Source organism: Desmodus rotundus, chromosome 6 (genome assembly GCF_022682495.2).
Source record: "Desmodus rotundus isolate HL8 chromosome 6, HLdesRot8A.1, whole genome shotgun sequence".
In the NCBI taxonomy this organism is placed as follows: domain Eukaryota; kingdom Metazoa; phylum Chordata; class Mammalia; order Chiroptera; family Phyllostomidae; genus Desmodus; species Desmodus rotundus.
In genome coordinates this window covers 112,604,969-112,620,652 of record NC_071392.1, presented here as the reverse complement: position 1 = coordinate 112,620,652, position 15,684 = coordinate 112,604,969, and the positions used below count along the sequence as shown (strand labels likewise).

Below are 15,684 nucleotides of genomic sequence, written 5' to 3'. Positions count from 1 at the left end.
ACAGACAACTTAAGAAATTAAGAAATATTAATAAAATTAACTCTTAAACTTCAATTCTGACATATCAGTATAAGAAACAAAAGATAAATTAGTAAAATATTAAATTTTAGATTCCTAAAACTAGTACTCATCCTAACACAGATATAGTTAATAGTTTAATCATGCACATTGTAAACCAAAAGAAAACATCAGAGGCTCAATGAGATTTTTCCCTTCTTGCTAGATATCACAGTAGGTGGATAAAGTAAAATTTAGAGAAAAACTACTTAATACATCATGTTCTTTTTTTAAAGATTTTATTTATTTACTTTTTAGAGAGAGGGGAAGGAAGGGAGAAAAAGAGGGAGAGAAACATCAATGTGTGAGAGATACATCAATTGGCTGCCTCTCACGTGCTCCCAACTGGGGAACCTGGACACAATCCAGGCATGTGCCCCTACCGGGAATCAAACCTACGACCTTTCATTTTGCATGTCAGCACTCAGTCCACTGAGGCACACCAGCCAGGGATACATCATGCTCTACTTATAAACACCACCATGTTCTTTCAATCGTAAAACTACAATAAAAAAAAAATAATATGTTTGGAGCATCAGTCTTTTAATCCGTGCTCTAAACATACAAATGACATTGAAAAGTTGACCAAATCCTATCTATGGCCATACCACCCTGAACACACCCAATCTCATCTAAAAAGTTGACCAAATCCTACAATCTAGGAATAAAAAAATTCTCTAAAAATAACTTGACAAGAATCTGAGCCAGGTAAGAACTAGAGAGAGACCTTGGCAATAATTTGGTCAAATACCCTCATGGAACAGATGGAAAAATTAAGGTTCAAGTCAACAATTTGTCCAAAACTTCTCAGTAGTAGGGAAACTTCGTATGTGACACTTCTCTACAAGTGAAATACTTCATTTTAAAGAAACTAGAGCCCTGGCTGGGGTGGCTCAGTGGACTGAGTGCCATGCCAACCTGTGAATCAAAAGGTTGCTGGTTCAATTCCCAGTCAGGGCACATTCCTGGATTGCAGCATGGGCCCCAGTTGGGAGCATACATCATTGTTTCTCTCCTGCACTTTCTCCCTCCCTTCCTCTCTCTAAAAATAAATAAATAAAATCTTTAAAAAACAAAAAAGCATCACAAGATCCTCTCAAAGAAATGCCTCATTATATATATTACAATCTGTACTTTTTTTGGTTAAATTATGTTTTATTTTCACCATATTTTGAAACTTTACATTTATTTTTTATAACAACGCACCAATTTTTTCACTGAGTAAAATTTTAAAACGCATAGTAGAAACACTTGAAAGGAAAATACCAAATCTTCACTAAACAAATGGTCAAATAATACGAAAATTAGATAAAACAAGATTTAAAAAATGTTCATCAATGATAAATATGTGTTTGTGTGTGTGTGTATTTATTTATTTGCAGGTCACAAAGAAAATAAATGCAACTTCACAACGGAGAGATGTGGCAGTCACAACTTGAACCCAGTGACTAAAATTACCATCAACAGTGGAAAAACCTGATATTTATGTACCTTGTAATACCATGCAATGCGAAGAATATTTATTAATTATCTTTGCCAAAATGTTTAACTAGAATATAATCAAGTCTTTAAACCTTCCAGTTTAGGGAAATACAAAGAATAAAGAAACAAGTTAAATACCACAAAGAAAACAGACAAATCCAGAAGTGGCAAATTCAACAACAAAACTCTGGTCTCAATGCCATGGGGAAAAAAAGGTGAGGAAGCAAATGGGAATTGTTACAGGTTTTTAAAGAACTACAAAAATAACAACATGCACATGAAATGCATGGTACTTAATTTGATTCCACTTTGAACATTTTGGAAATAATTGGAGAAACTTAATACTACTTGATGTTAGGTAATATTAAGGAACTGCTGATAATTTTGTTAGGTGTGTGAATGGTACTGTGATTATGCAGGATAATGTTCTTATTTGTAAGAGATGGATTTTAAGGTCGGGGGTGTGTAGGGCAGGGGAGAGTAATAGGGGAAAAATGAGGACAACTGTAATTGAACAACAATTTAAAAAAAGAATTAATAGTAAATAAATTTAAAAAGTAGAACCCCTCCAAATTAAAGGAAATAAAATAAATAACATAAAAATAAAAAAATAAAATAAAATATAATAAATAAAATAAAGATTTAACAGCCCTGACCAGGTAGGTTTGGTTGGAGTGTTGTCCTACACACCAGAAGGTTGCAAGTTTGATTCCCAGCCAGGACACATACCTAGGTTGCGGATTTGATCATTTGATCCCTGGTTGGGGAGCATAGAGGAGGCAACCTATGTCTCTCACACAATGATGTTTCTCTCTTTCTCTCTCTCCTGCGTCCCCCTTCCTCTCTCTCTAAAATCAATAAAACATATCCTCAGGTGAGGATTTTTTTAAAAAGGTTTAACATAATTAGTATATTATTAAGCATATGGCAACATGCTAGATATAGGCAATGGGTAAAAGGGTGTTCATTATACTATTTCTGGGTGAGTTTTTCTGTATGTTTAAAATTTTTATAGTAAAACTTTAAAATATCAACCCCCCCCCAAAAAAACTGTGAGATACCACTATTATACTGGACAAAAAAAAAGTGAAATCTAATATTAGCTAGTGGTTAGTGGCAATATAAACTGGTAGGTGTTCTAAAGAATATTTTGACAATATGGTTAAATACTTAGACCCAACTGAATCATTTCAGAGAAAATACTCTATGAAAAAAATTGAGGAAAAAATTTACAAAGAGATGTCATAGCAGTACAATTTAGAATTGCAAACCCAAAATAAAAACTGGCAATTACCCAAATCCAAAATAACCAAAGAGTATTTAAACTTTGGTTATTATGTATCCATTAAAAATGATAACTATATAGACAAGTGGAAAAGTGCATGAATATATTGCCAAATGAAAAAAAGTCTATAAGAAAACTATACAAATTAAACTTGTAAAGGCTATATGTATATGATAATGACTAGGAAGTTATGTACTTATTTGTAACATTTAAATATAATTTTTAAAATTTCTTGAGGACACATGTTCTCAGAGAAAATATGAACAATGCAAATAAAGAATCAGGAAAAACTGCGTAGGCACAAATAAGAAAAAGCACCTCAGGACTACCGTTGACCACGATCTGAAAGAGCATTCACAATTTGAATACAGTCCTATTGTGGACAAAAGGTCAACTATCACTAAAAGAACAGAGAAAAAGAGTATCATTGGCTTATACCATACATAATCTTCCTCAATTCTTACCTTTAGTCAGATGTTTTAAAAAGATATGGAAAAACTGAAAAGGGTTCAGAGAAAAATCAAGACATAAAAAATAGGATGGAAAAAAGGTGATTCTGAAGAAAAGACTGAAAGAAAATGTAGAGCAACATGATTATTATTACTGATATCCATGGAGAGGCTTTTAAATAGAGACCCTAAAAGCTGATCTATCTCAATGCCCATAGATGACTAAGAGGCTAATAAAAATCCTCAGTTTGTTGTCATGGTTTTTGTTGTTTCATTTTTGGTTTTGATTTTTCCTAAAAGGGATTTCTCGACTGGTGAAAAGTTACTGGCATAGGCAAATGAGGGAAGCTGGGTGTGTTACATCATCAACCATCTGTTCTTCCTCAAGTTATCTACTTATCCACAATCCTGATCACAGATCTCCCTAAAGCTTGAATTAGTTGTTCAAAGCTTGGATCAGTTATCCACCATTTCAAAATTCTGCAGTGCTGTCTTGCTCCCACACACTACCCACTCAGAACTATTCAAATGGCCCAGATCTGCCATTTAGGGCCCCATGAAACTACTCTGGATTTATCTCCCCACAACTCTTCAACACACCAGCAAGCCACACTTCTCACTATTTCATTTCCTAAATACTCCTTATATTCTTTTTCTATGTCCATCATTCCTTCTGGTTCTTCTCTCCTTGTTGTAATCTTACCCTTCCTTTTACTTAGTAAATTTTATTTTTTTAATCCTCATCCAAGGATATGATTTTATTGATTTTAGAGAGCAAGGGAAGGAGAGAGGAAGGAGAGAGAAGGAAGGGGGAGGGAGGGAGGGAGGGAGGGAGGGAGGGAGGGAGAGAGAGAGAGAGAGAGAGAGAGAGAGAAACTTCAACGTGAGAAAGATCACCTGTTTGCCTTCTGTACACACCCTGACCAGAGATGGAACCTGCAACCTTTTTGTATGGGATGACGCTCCAACCAACTGAGTCACCTGGCCAGGGCCTATTTAGTCAATTTTAATTTAATACCTCTTTATCATGTCACCTGTTATTAGTTAATTGTGTTCCCACAAAAGATATATTAATATAAATCCTAATCCCCCAGGGCCACAGAATGTGACCTGATTTGGAAGTAGGGTCACTGCAGATGTACTGTTTTTGCTCTATAAAATGCACATCCACGTTTTTGTGCACATTGTACACAGGATTATTATACCCATGGTATATAATCATTATACCATGTATAATGAGCATCCTTTTTTTTTCCCTCAAAAATTTGGGCAAAAAACTGTTATACACAGCAAAATATGGTAATTAGTGAAGAGGAGGTCATATTGGAGTTGGGTAAGCCCTTATTCCAATATGCCTGATATTCCTCTAGGAAGAGAGAAGTCTGGAGACATATAGGGAAAATGCCATGTGACAACAGAGGCAGAGAGTAAACTGATGCAGTTACAAACCAAGAAACACTGATGGAAGCTAGGAGGAGGCAAGGAAGGATTCTACTCAAAGTCTCAGAGGGAACATTGCCCTGCTGAAACCCTGAATTCAAGAACTCAAGAATTCAAGGTTGTAGCTTCAAGAACTGTCAGAGATTAATTTCATTTTATTTTGTTTTTCTTCCCATCACCATTTATCCCCCTTGTACTCCCCCTCCCCCCACATACATTTTTGTTTTAAGTCATCCAGTTTGTAACCATACCTGGGAAAGTAATACACCACCTTTTCCATGAAGCCTGCCCTGATCCTCAAGTTGAAGTGCTCTCTCTCTTCTGAATTCCCATAGTACTTATATCTCATTTAAACCACTGTTTCCCTTCTTTTTATTTATGTTCACATCACTTCCCCCGATGAATGAGTTTACTGAGAGGCAGAAACTAATTACCCATCAACTGTACACATCTTTCAATGCTGGTAGGCAGTCAACATACACTGACTATACTAATTAAATCCTTCGCACTTATTCTAATCTCAATGCGTCTGAATGAATCATCTCCTCATTCACTGAAGAATAACACAACCTAAAAGAACTTAAAAGGCTCATTTTCTTTAAGAAGTATTCCTAGATTCAACTTTAATTATATTTAGTTCTATCAATATATTTCACACTGATATATGCATGCGTGTGTATGCACAAACTGTTGTTAACTAATATCCACAATGAGACTGTTCAATAAATCCATTATTTAAGGTATACTAAGCTATCTCTGTTATGTCTAGTCAGATGATGGTTTACCTATCTTCCCACTTTCACTGATTATTTGGTATTAACCACAGTGTCTGTGAATTTCTCCAAGTGTTTGAATTTTTTTAAGCCTGTATTTTATAGGAGAAACAATCTTACTTCCATATAACATTTAAAATTATGGCAAGGGACTTAATCTAATAAATAATTTCTCTCAGTAAAAATCCAAAACAGGAATCTGATTCACAAATTTGCAACTATTTTTTCCTGTGAGAGACAGCTGCTGTCTGATCTTTAGAAAATGTACATAAACGATACTATGGAACTAATATCAGTTCTATATTCAATGGTTCAGTAGCAGTAAAGGAACTAGTTAATAAGAACTTTTGTTGTCGTCTTGTGTATGGGGTGGGTGTGAGGGTGGGGGGGATTTGCATCGGCTTAATGCTAAATGTAAACCTAAATACCTATTTCAAGTATAAATGTCCTCTAATCATTAAATGACATTGTTTTTCCCAGCTTTATTGAGATATAATAAACATAAGTTGTATACATTAATTAAGGTGTATAAGATGGGTACATGTATATATTGAAAAATATATAATAAATGTAACAAGGGTAGTTAGCACATGTATCATCTCACATAATTACTTGTGTGTGTTGAAAACATTTAAGATCTACTCTCTTAACAACTTTCAAGTATATATGTACTATTGTTAGCTCTAATCTCTATGCTGTACATTAGGTCCCCAGAACTTATTCACCTTATAATTGGAAGTTTGTGACCTTTGACCAACATCTCCCCATTTTCCCCACCTCCCAGCCCCCAGAAACCACCATTCTACTCTCTGTTTCTATGAGTTCAAAAATGAGTACAATTTCTAATGTAATACTTAACATTAATCACAATTCCTCACAAGTTAAAGAAAACGATGGTTCTGATTTTTTGCTTTATAGGGTTTATATATAAAATATAATTTATCACCAAATTCTAGGGCTGCATTACTCCCTCTAACAAAGTCCTAGTACTCCCTTTATGTACATATTTATATATCTCTATTCATTTATTAGTTAACTCAGCAAATGTTTATTGACCTCCTAGGCAGCCACCTTGTCTTTTTAGAATAAGGTGAGACATAAAAAGATTAAATTTTTTTCAATAAATAAATGTGCAAGGTAACACACTAGGTAGATAGACATGGGAGCCACAAGGAGGGAGGGAGGAACAGACACAAGCCCAGCCAGCCCTCAAGGAGCACCCAATCTAGTGAGGAGTGAGAGAGCAAACTAGTTCCATCTCTCTCCTTTCTCCCCATGCTGTTCCTTACACTTCATGACCAAGCTTATTTTCCTAATGTACTGCTTTAATTATCTTATCATATGGCTAAAAACTATTGAGGACTCCTCATTAGTCAATTAAGTCCAAACTTCCTAGCTTGGAAGGGAAAAGGATTCAAAGTCTTCCATGATTCAGTTGTATAGCACACAAAAACTAAGAAGACAAGCTTTGGACTGTCTCCACTCAAGTTCTTTTTCCATCAATTGTTAGTTCTATGCCGCCCTGGCTGGTGTGGCTCAGTGGATTGAGTGTCAGCCTGCAAACCAAGGGGTCACTGGTTCGATTCCCAGTCAGGGCACACACCTGGGTTGCAGGCCAGGTCTCTGGTGGGGGATGTGTGAGAGGCAACCACACATTGATGTTTCTCTCTCTCTCTTCCTCTCTAAAAATGAATAAATAAAATTTTAAAAAATTTATTAGCTCTATGCCTCAGTCTCTCTATCTGTAAAAAAATAAATAAATAAAATAAAAGTAGTGTCTATCTCACAGGGTTGTTGTGTGGTTTAAATGAAATACTACTATAAAATGCTTGGCATACTATCTGGCAAATAGTATGCATGCAAAAATGTGGCCTTCTACTATTATTACTGCTGCTATCGTTCAATCTCAATTTCCAGCCTTAACTCTTTATAGCAGCCCTGTTATAACCTTGTTCTCCAGCCAAACTGGACTCTTTCCTCTCCTAAATATCCATCTCTATAATCATACTTTCACTCAGCCTGCAAAAACCTGCCTCATCTCCAAGTGTTATGATCCTAACCATTCTTGGCAGCTCCACTCAAAGACTACCTCTTCCAGGTACCATTCTATGATATCCCAGGTCCATCACACCTTACACAAAATCCACATGACACTTAAACCTTGGCTAGACTCATCCTCATGTCCTACAGAGTCCCAGCCAAATGTACATGGTAGGGGACAATAAAGGTCTGACAAATGAATGAATTCCTATACTTCCTACCTCTCATCCAACTGCTCTCTAGGAAAACAGCTCTATATAAGTAAAAAGACCTCTTCTATAGTATTTCATAAAGCTGACCAGCTAATTTTCTTCTATTACCAATGTGGTAATTTCTAATGTAGTATGCAGTACATAGTAGATGCCTAAATATTCAGTGATTTGAACTAAATTTCACCTCATCTTTTAATTTCAATTATTTTATTCATTATGATCAAGTATGAGTCAGCCTTAGAAACAGATTTTAGTTTTTTCCTGCCCACAAACTCATTTGTCAAATTTCTGTCCTGACCCTATCCCAATATATCATTTGTTGACTTAGGAGAGATAATATTTAAAACCTCAGTAAGAATCAGAAAATTAAATGCCTACAGGGTGATAAAAGTAAATGTGCAAAGCAACTGAGTATGAGGATCATGAAGGAAACCAGGAAATACATATCCACCTAAAAGCTTCAGCTTTTATAGTACTGCTATGAGAGAATGTGGGCCTGGTGTTGAAAGATCTTCCAATTTTTCAAGATGTTAGAAACTCTGAAATTTATATACATTTTGAAGACATTAAAAATACTGTATGAGCCCTAGCTGGTGTGGCTCAGTGGACGGAGCACCAGCCTACAAACCAAAATGTCCTGGGTTCGAATCCCTGGTCAGGGTTGCAGGCCAGGTCCCCAGTTGGGGGCTGTGAGAGGCAACCAATTAATGTTTCTCTCCCTCTCTTTTCCCTCCCTTCCCCTCTCTAAAAATAAATAAGTAAAATCTTAAGAAATATATTGTATGAGCCAAACAAAAGGTGCCTGCAGGTCAAATCCAAACACAGGCTGCCAGTTTGCATCCCCTGCTGCAGAAATTCTCTATAAAATAAGTGTTAGGGTGGGAGGAGTTCCATTTCAGCCGAGGGTCTGAGGAAGCACCTACAACCAAGACAACCTGGAAGCATCTCCTGCAACCCTTAGCCTAGCTCTCAACCACTCTGTATTGTCCTGAAAACCAAACTAATTCTACAATTGTGTTGAGCATATCAAGCCTCTCCTCTGTGCTTACTGCTGGGAATCAGATATGAATAATAATGCTAAATAACAAGTAACATTATTAAGCATTTTCTAGGTGCCACGCTCTCTTACATATTATATGAACTCACTTAATCTTCACAACAACCCTACGAGTTAAATACTATTATCCTAGTTTAAAGATCAGGAAACTGAGGCAACTTGACCAAGGTCAAATATTAGCAAGCAGTGGAACTAGAATTAGGACCTCGGAATCTACCAAAAGAACTCACAATTTGAAAACAAAAGACATTCAATAAGTGGTGCTGGGATAATTAATTGTACATAGGGAAAAAAATGAAACTGGACCATACCTGAAACCACACACAAGAGTCGATTCCAGATGGATTAGAGATATAAACATCAAAGAAAAATCAGTATGGATTCAAGAAGACAGTACAAAGAATAACCTCAAAATCTTGGTGGGGGGGATAGATTGATAAACTTGACTTTATTAAAATTCAGAACTTCTTTTTAACAAAAGACAACTTAAAGGGATTTAAAAGATTAACAACAAAGATGGAAAATGGCATCTGTAATACATATAACAAAGGATTAATAATCAGAAAATATAAAGAAATCTTTTGAAAAAGACAACCCAAAATAGAAAAATGGCAAAACAAGCCCCAGCATGGTCTAAACTGTAAAAATCTGGTATTACCATAGTTGCCACACAGCAGAACTGAGAACAGCAGACCTTGGCATCACTGACCGATATCAAATATTCAGGGGTCCATGTCATGCTGCTGGTACACAGGGCATGGCGGATGCGGCCAGAAGGACAGAGCCAAAATGGTTAATCTCCATCATATAGAAACTAGAATGCTAAACAGAAGTTGAACACCCAACATCAAGACACACACAGATCAGGGACTAGCAAATGTCTTTGTTAAGGGCCACATAGTAAATATTTTCAGCTTTGTAAGCTACATATTCTGTCACAACCACTCAACTCTGCCACTGGTAGTGTGAAAGGAACCAAAGACAATATGTTAATGAATAAGTGGGCTAGTGTTCCAATAAAACTTTACATAAATAGGTGGCAGGCCCAATTTGACCTATGGGCCATAGCTTGTGGACCCCTGCCACAGACAACTGTGATTTCCCTACACTCTAGGAATATTTCCCCTGTATTTCCCTGACTTTTATGTCTGCTGACACCTCTAATTTCCTGAAGCAAAACCTACACATTCAACAGTTTTGCAATGGTTTCCAAAAGTCAATTACTCTGACAAAAAAATCTTCTCCCTTATTATCTGTGACAATTCTCACCTCATTTTCCTTTCATCTATTTACTTTGACAGCCACCATTCCAAACTGGAAATCTAAAAAACTCTCACCATTCACAGTATCAACTATCAACACCTGCAAATTCTAATGTTGTCCAATGCTCCAAGTCTTTGCCTTAGTTCAAGTCCTCATTACTTTTTCCCTGCTCTCCAGTTCACCCTCCTTCTAAACATCCACTTGTCTCCTAAAAATTAAATCTCATCATACAGTCCCCTCCTCAAAGACCTTGAAAATTCCTCCTATCAGCTAAGAATTCAGTCCAAACTCATTAGTAAGGTCCTTCACAACCATATTCTAATCAACCTTCCCTGTCTCATTCTCTATTCTTCTTTCTCCTCCCTCCCTCCCTCTCCCTGTCTCTCTCTCTCTCTCTTTCACACACTTACACACACACACACATTCTCTAGCCATATTCAATCACATTCCCTAAAAATGCATGACTCTGCCTGGAATACTTTTCTCTCCAACTTTCCATCTAGCAACCCCTTCACATTTCATGTCACCCTGTCACAAAACCTTCCCTGGTTCCTAGAGCAGAGACATGCCCACTTCTGTGTCCATACAACCTTTGATAACTCTCTGGCATTTATCATTGTTTACATGTCTACTTCTCTCATGGGACTGAATATCCAAAGTGAAAAGACACTGCCCCAAAGACCTTTGGATCCTCAAAGCTTAGCATAATGCTTGACATGCAGCTGGTATCTAGCACAGAGTAAATGTATGTTGAATGGAAGACATATTTTGTGGGAGGGGTAGGGTTTCTTAACCTGGGGTTCATAGACAGGAGTCCACAGATAGAATTCAGGGGGTGGGGGATCCACGAACTTGACTAAGAAAATAAATTCTGCCCTGGCTGGTGTGGCTCAGTGGGTTGGGTGCCATCCCACAGACTGGAGGGTCACTGGTTCAATTCCCAGTCAGGGCATGTGCCTGGGTTGCTGGGGGATATGCCAGAGGCAATGGATCAATGTTTCCCTCTCACTCATAAATGTTTCTATCCCTCTCTTCCTCCCTTCCCCTCTCTCTAAAAATAAATAAAATCTTTAAACATACACACAAAAATAAATCCTGTCTCTCCCTTGCTCTCTCTAAAATCAACCAATAAAAAATAACTATTATATTTCAATATAATTGGTTTTCTTTGTAATTAAATGTATTTTATGTTATTAAAAATACATAAGCTTCACTAGATATTAGCAGGGCCCATGGCACAAAGTTGGGCCTTCCTGAGTTAGAAAGACCCAGAACAAATGAATCATATTTTTTATATACATATGGTATACACACACATACTGAATATATATTGAAAATCTTATTGTTATGAACATCCTCATAACCTTTTCGTTGAAAGTTCTTTTTGACCCTGGCAGGGTAGCTCAGTTGGTTAGGTTGTGGGTGGTGAGGGCGAATACAAGAATCAACCAATGAATTCATTAATAAGTGAAACAACAAATTTATGTTTCTCTCTCTCCTCCCTCTCTCAAATCAATAAATTAAAAAAAAACTTCAGTCCTTTTTGATTATATGGGAGCCCTAGCACTCTATCGTGATTGATCTGCACAGTCTTCCCTCAGAACTCTCCCATAGCCTATTTGAACTTTCAGTTCTTCTCTTTAATTGAGGTTTGATCATGACAGTGATCCTGGGTCTCTACCATTATCCACATTTTTAAAAGGCTTTTTATGCCCCTTTGCTGTATAGTAAACATCTAGAAGAAAAACAGCATCTCTTAAAACTCTAGAAAGTTAGAGTCAAAAGGGTCCTGAAGATAACTTCTTCCCACAAATGGAGGTCGGCTGGAAATTATCAAATAGCTGGTTACCTATACTTTTTGTATCCCTCTCAGCCTCTGAACTGACAAACACAAACTCATTACAGAAACAAAATAAATACTTCTTTGACATAAGCTGCTACGTTTGACTTCTTAACATTTTTCTGCCTGCTAGCAAAGTCTTCTAAGGCAGTGTGTTGAGTGAGGCAGCCGACCTGAGTGCCAGTAGCCCCCCTGCCACTAACTTTTAAGATCTTGAGAAGTCGACTTTACCTTTCTATAGGTCTCAGATAAAATCCCCTGAAATTGCTACAGGATCTCTAAGACCTTTCTAGTTTCTACACATTCACTCCTTCACTACTCTTACTGGATTCAATAATGCCTTTCTGATGACCTCCCAGGTGACCCTGCTCTTAAAACAGTGGGCTGTACCCTTCCTGGGAAGACACGTTGGGTCACCGCCCACAAACACCCCAGCCCCTCCTTTTAAAGCCACACACAAACTCCCTAAGTAGATGGAGACTCTTTCTTTTTGCCAACCAGTTCCATTCTCTTGCACCCGTTTTGCTGGCCAGTTCCTGCACCCAAGCCTCAGTCCCTCTTTTTTCTCTTCTTTATCAATCCCTTCCCTTTTTATGTTGCTCCCCCAATACGGAATGGAGGATCCTGGGGGCACTTAGGAGTTATACGGTCTTACAATCCAGCCCCGCGACTCTGATGACTGCCTCAATCTGCTACCCGAAGAGCCCCCATTTCTAAGCAGCCCCTTCTTCCCCGCCCAGAGAACTGCCACAGTCCTGACAGCCTGAGCTCGGGCCCCACGCGCCTCCCGAGCCTACCGGCTGTGGGGTCCTGAACACTGCCCAAAGTCTAACCCAGCTCCAGGTCTTGCCACGCTGAGCTCCACGGACCCCGACCCTGGTTCCGTTTGGACCAGTGTCCCGTGTCTGCGACCTGGCCACGACCTCACGTCCGGCTCCGCCAGTTCCTCGGGTCTGAAGCGCCACCCGGTGTAGACCCCGGCCCACCCTGCACTCTCCTCAGCGCCCCAAGGAACCGCGCGTCCGGCACCCTCTCCAAACCCGGCCGGGCCCTAGCTCCCTCCAGCGCCCCCGCCCGCAGGCCCGGGGTCCGCTCCCCAACATGGCGACGGGGACTCGAGCACGGCGGGCGGGCGGGGCGGCTCCGGGCTGGGCCCGTACAGGGGCCGTGCTCTACGGTCGGCCGGCGCCATTTTTCTGCGCGGGGCCCGGGCAGTGCCTCCTTCCAGCGGAGCCAACCGGGCCGGGACCGCGGACGGACGGCCGGCGGGCCCACCCCTTACGGGCTCGCGTCGCCGTCACCTCACCTGAGCGCGGCCCCAGCCCTCCAGGGCGGGCCTCGGAGCACCGGCCCGGGCCGTGCGTGCCCGCGGCCCTCCGTGAGTTCGTCCGTCCGTTCTCGCGCGCGCCCGTCTGTCCCGCCGTCGGCGCCCGGCTGCCAGCAGCCCGACCCGGCAGGGCCTCAGGGAGCCGGCGGGGAGGGGGGATGGGCCGGACCGGGCCGGGGAGGGAGGGGGAGGGAGGGAGAGAGAGAGGGAGGGAGTGCGGGAGGGGGCGGGGCGGACCAGGGTGGGTGGGGTCTGGTCACGTGACCAAACGTCTCGAAGTGCGCGAGGCGGAGCGCGCATCCGCTCACTTGAGTGCAGAGCTTGGTACCGCGACCCAACAGATCTCTCTGTATCATGGCGCTGAACTATGTCAGTGGCTCCTGCCCCCACCTCAGAGTCACTGCACAGCCCTATGGGAGGCTTCTGACTGAGTGTTTTTGGGCAACTCAGTTCTTCAAGCCTCAGTTTACCCATCTGAACTATGGGGATAATAATTGTGCTTGCAAAGAGGCAATGAGCTACGGCACGGAAAACACTTGGTACGGCATCTGACACATAGTGTGTAATAACTTGAATGGTGATAAATATAACGTTTAGCCTTTATTATCATTTGCCTATAAGTCCCTCTCTATATTTTCCCATCACCATCACTCCGGCAAACTCAGCAGGTGCCTTCCCCTCTCCTCAAATGTAGGAGGGCCTCCTCAGCACTGGGTTTGATGTCTGACTACAGGCCTGGATTCAGATCTGGCTTTCACTCTTGATAGCTGTGTGTTTTTCATTGACTCTGAACCTCAGCTTCATCATCTGTAAAATGGGAGTTAAGAGTCTGTTACCACAAAAGCATCACGGAAGACAGAAGATGAGCAGGTGGATTGTAAACTTATTGCAAAGCTCAGGCATACTGGTTTCAGCTAAGAAAAGGAGTCAGGAGTTCTTTCATTCCACAATTATTTATTGAGAACACGCTGTATGCTAGGACCGGTGCCCAAACTGTCCAGGGCCTTTTCACATCCTCTCTGGTACCCCTCCAATCTATTCTCTACCCTTCCATGAGAGTAATGTTTCTAAGTCAGAAATCTGATTATGCCCCTTCCCTATTTAAAACAATTTGATGGTCCACATTGCTCTTAAGATAAAGGCCAAATAGATGTCTTGCTGCTGCTCTTTCCACAACTCCAGACATATCTCAGGGCCCTCTTCCCCTCTCTCTGGACTGCAACTACAGTGACCTCCTTCACATACTGTACTTCTCTCCATCTCAGGACCCTTAACACATGCTGATCCCTCCCACCTAAAATACTCCCCCTTCCCCCCCTTAAATAACTCCTCAGCCCTCAGATCCCACCTCCAATATTGCTACCCCAAGGGTACCTTCTCTGACCACTCCCCAGACAGGTTCTTTTACTTGTCCTCAATAGGATGTGCTAGGTTATTTATTCCCTATCTTTACCACTAGATTGTGGGCTCCATAAGGAGGGAGACTATCCATTTTGTTTACCGCTGGCTCCTCAGCACATAACACAGTCCCTGGCACAAGAGGAGGCGCTCAATTAATATGTGTTATGTGTATGAATCCTGGGTATTGTGTTAGGTGCTGGGCCCAAGGGCAGAGAAAAATAAAGAGAACCACATGAGGTCACAAGGGGACACCTTAGACCTTTGAGCCGATGAAGTTAACACCAAAAGGATTTACAAGAAAAGCCTGGAAAAAAATTTTAAGTTTTTTCTTTTAACTTTTAAAAAGTGAGGTATAATTTACATAAGGCAAAATGCAAACATCTTAAGTGTATGCCTAATAAATTTTTACCTATGTTCCTGTGTTACCACCATCCAGATCAAGTTACAGATAAACCCAGAAAGTTTCCTTTGTTCCCACGCCATATTGTCCCTCCCAGTCAATACTTGCTCCCCCAGAGGTAACCACTATTTTGACTTCTAGTGCCATAGATCAATTTTGACATTTATTGAACTTCACATAATCATGTAAGCATATATTCTTTTGTGTTAGGCTGGAAATCAGTCATAGTCAAAGACTGACTCTTTGGATAATGGTACAATTAATGACTTACTTGGCCAATTCATTAATATGAAAGACTAAATGAGAAACTCTGGTTATTTCATCCTGGCAGAAACAAGGTCCTGCCAGAAGTCAGCCCAGAGGCTGAAATGACATACATACACTACATATACCTCTAAGTCTTACAAAAATTTCTAGAGGTAAGAAAGCTCTGAAAGACTCTAAACAGTAAAAATCTAATCTAAAAATCTAATCTTTCATTTGTTTTTATGGCTGAATAATAGTCCTGGTATGAATATACCACATTTTGTTTATCCCGTTCATCCATTGATAAACATTGGTGTTGTTTGCATCTTTTGGCTTTTGTGAATAGTCCTACTATTCACGTACAAGTTCTTGTTTGAATACCTGTTTTCAGTTCTTTGGATATATATCTGGA

The 15,684-nt window shown here is 40.0% G+C and overlaps 1 protein-coding gene across 10 annotated transcripts in view; it reads right to left on the bottom strand.

Moving 5' to 3' along the window:
• The window catches only part of NCOA6 (nuclear receptor coactivator 6), a 98,839-nt gene extending 85,417 nt beyond the window's left edge, over positions 1-13,422 (bottom strand). For 9 of the 10 annotated variants that reach the window (XM_053926501.2, XM_053926496.2, XM_053926497.2 and 6 more), the window contains exon 1: positions 13,205-13,422. The gene's annotated coding sequence lies outside the window, so the exon portion shown is untranslated. Of the gene's footprint in view, positions 1-13,199 lie in introns of all 10 variants that reach the window. The other variant, XM_053926499.2, reaches the window with a different exon arrangement.
• Between the last annotated feature and the right edge of the window lie 2,262 nt (positions 13,423-15,684).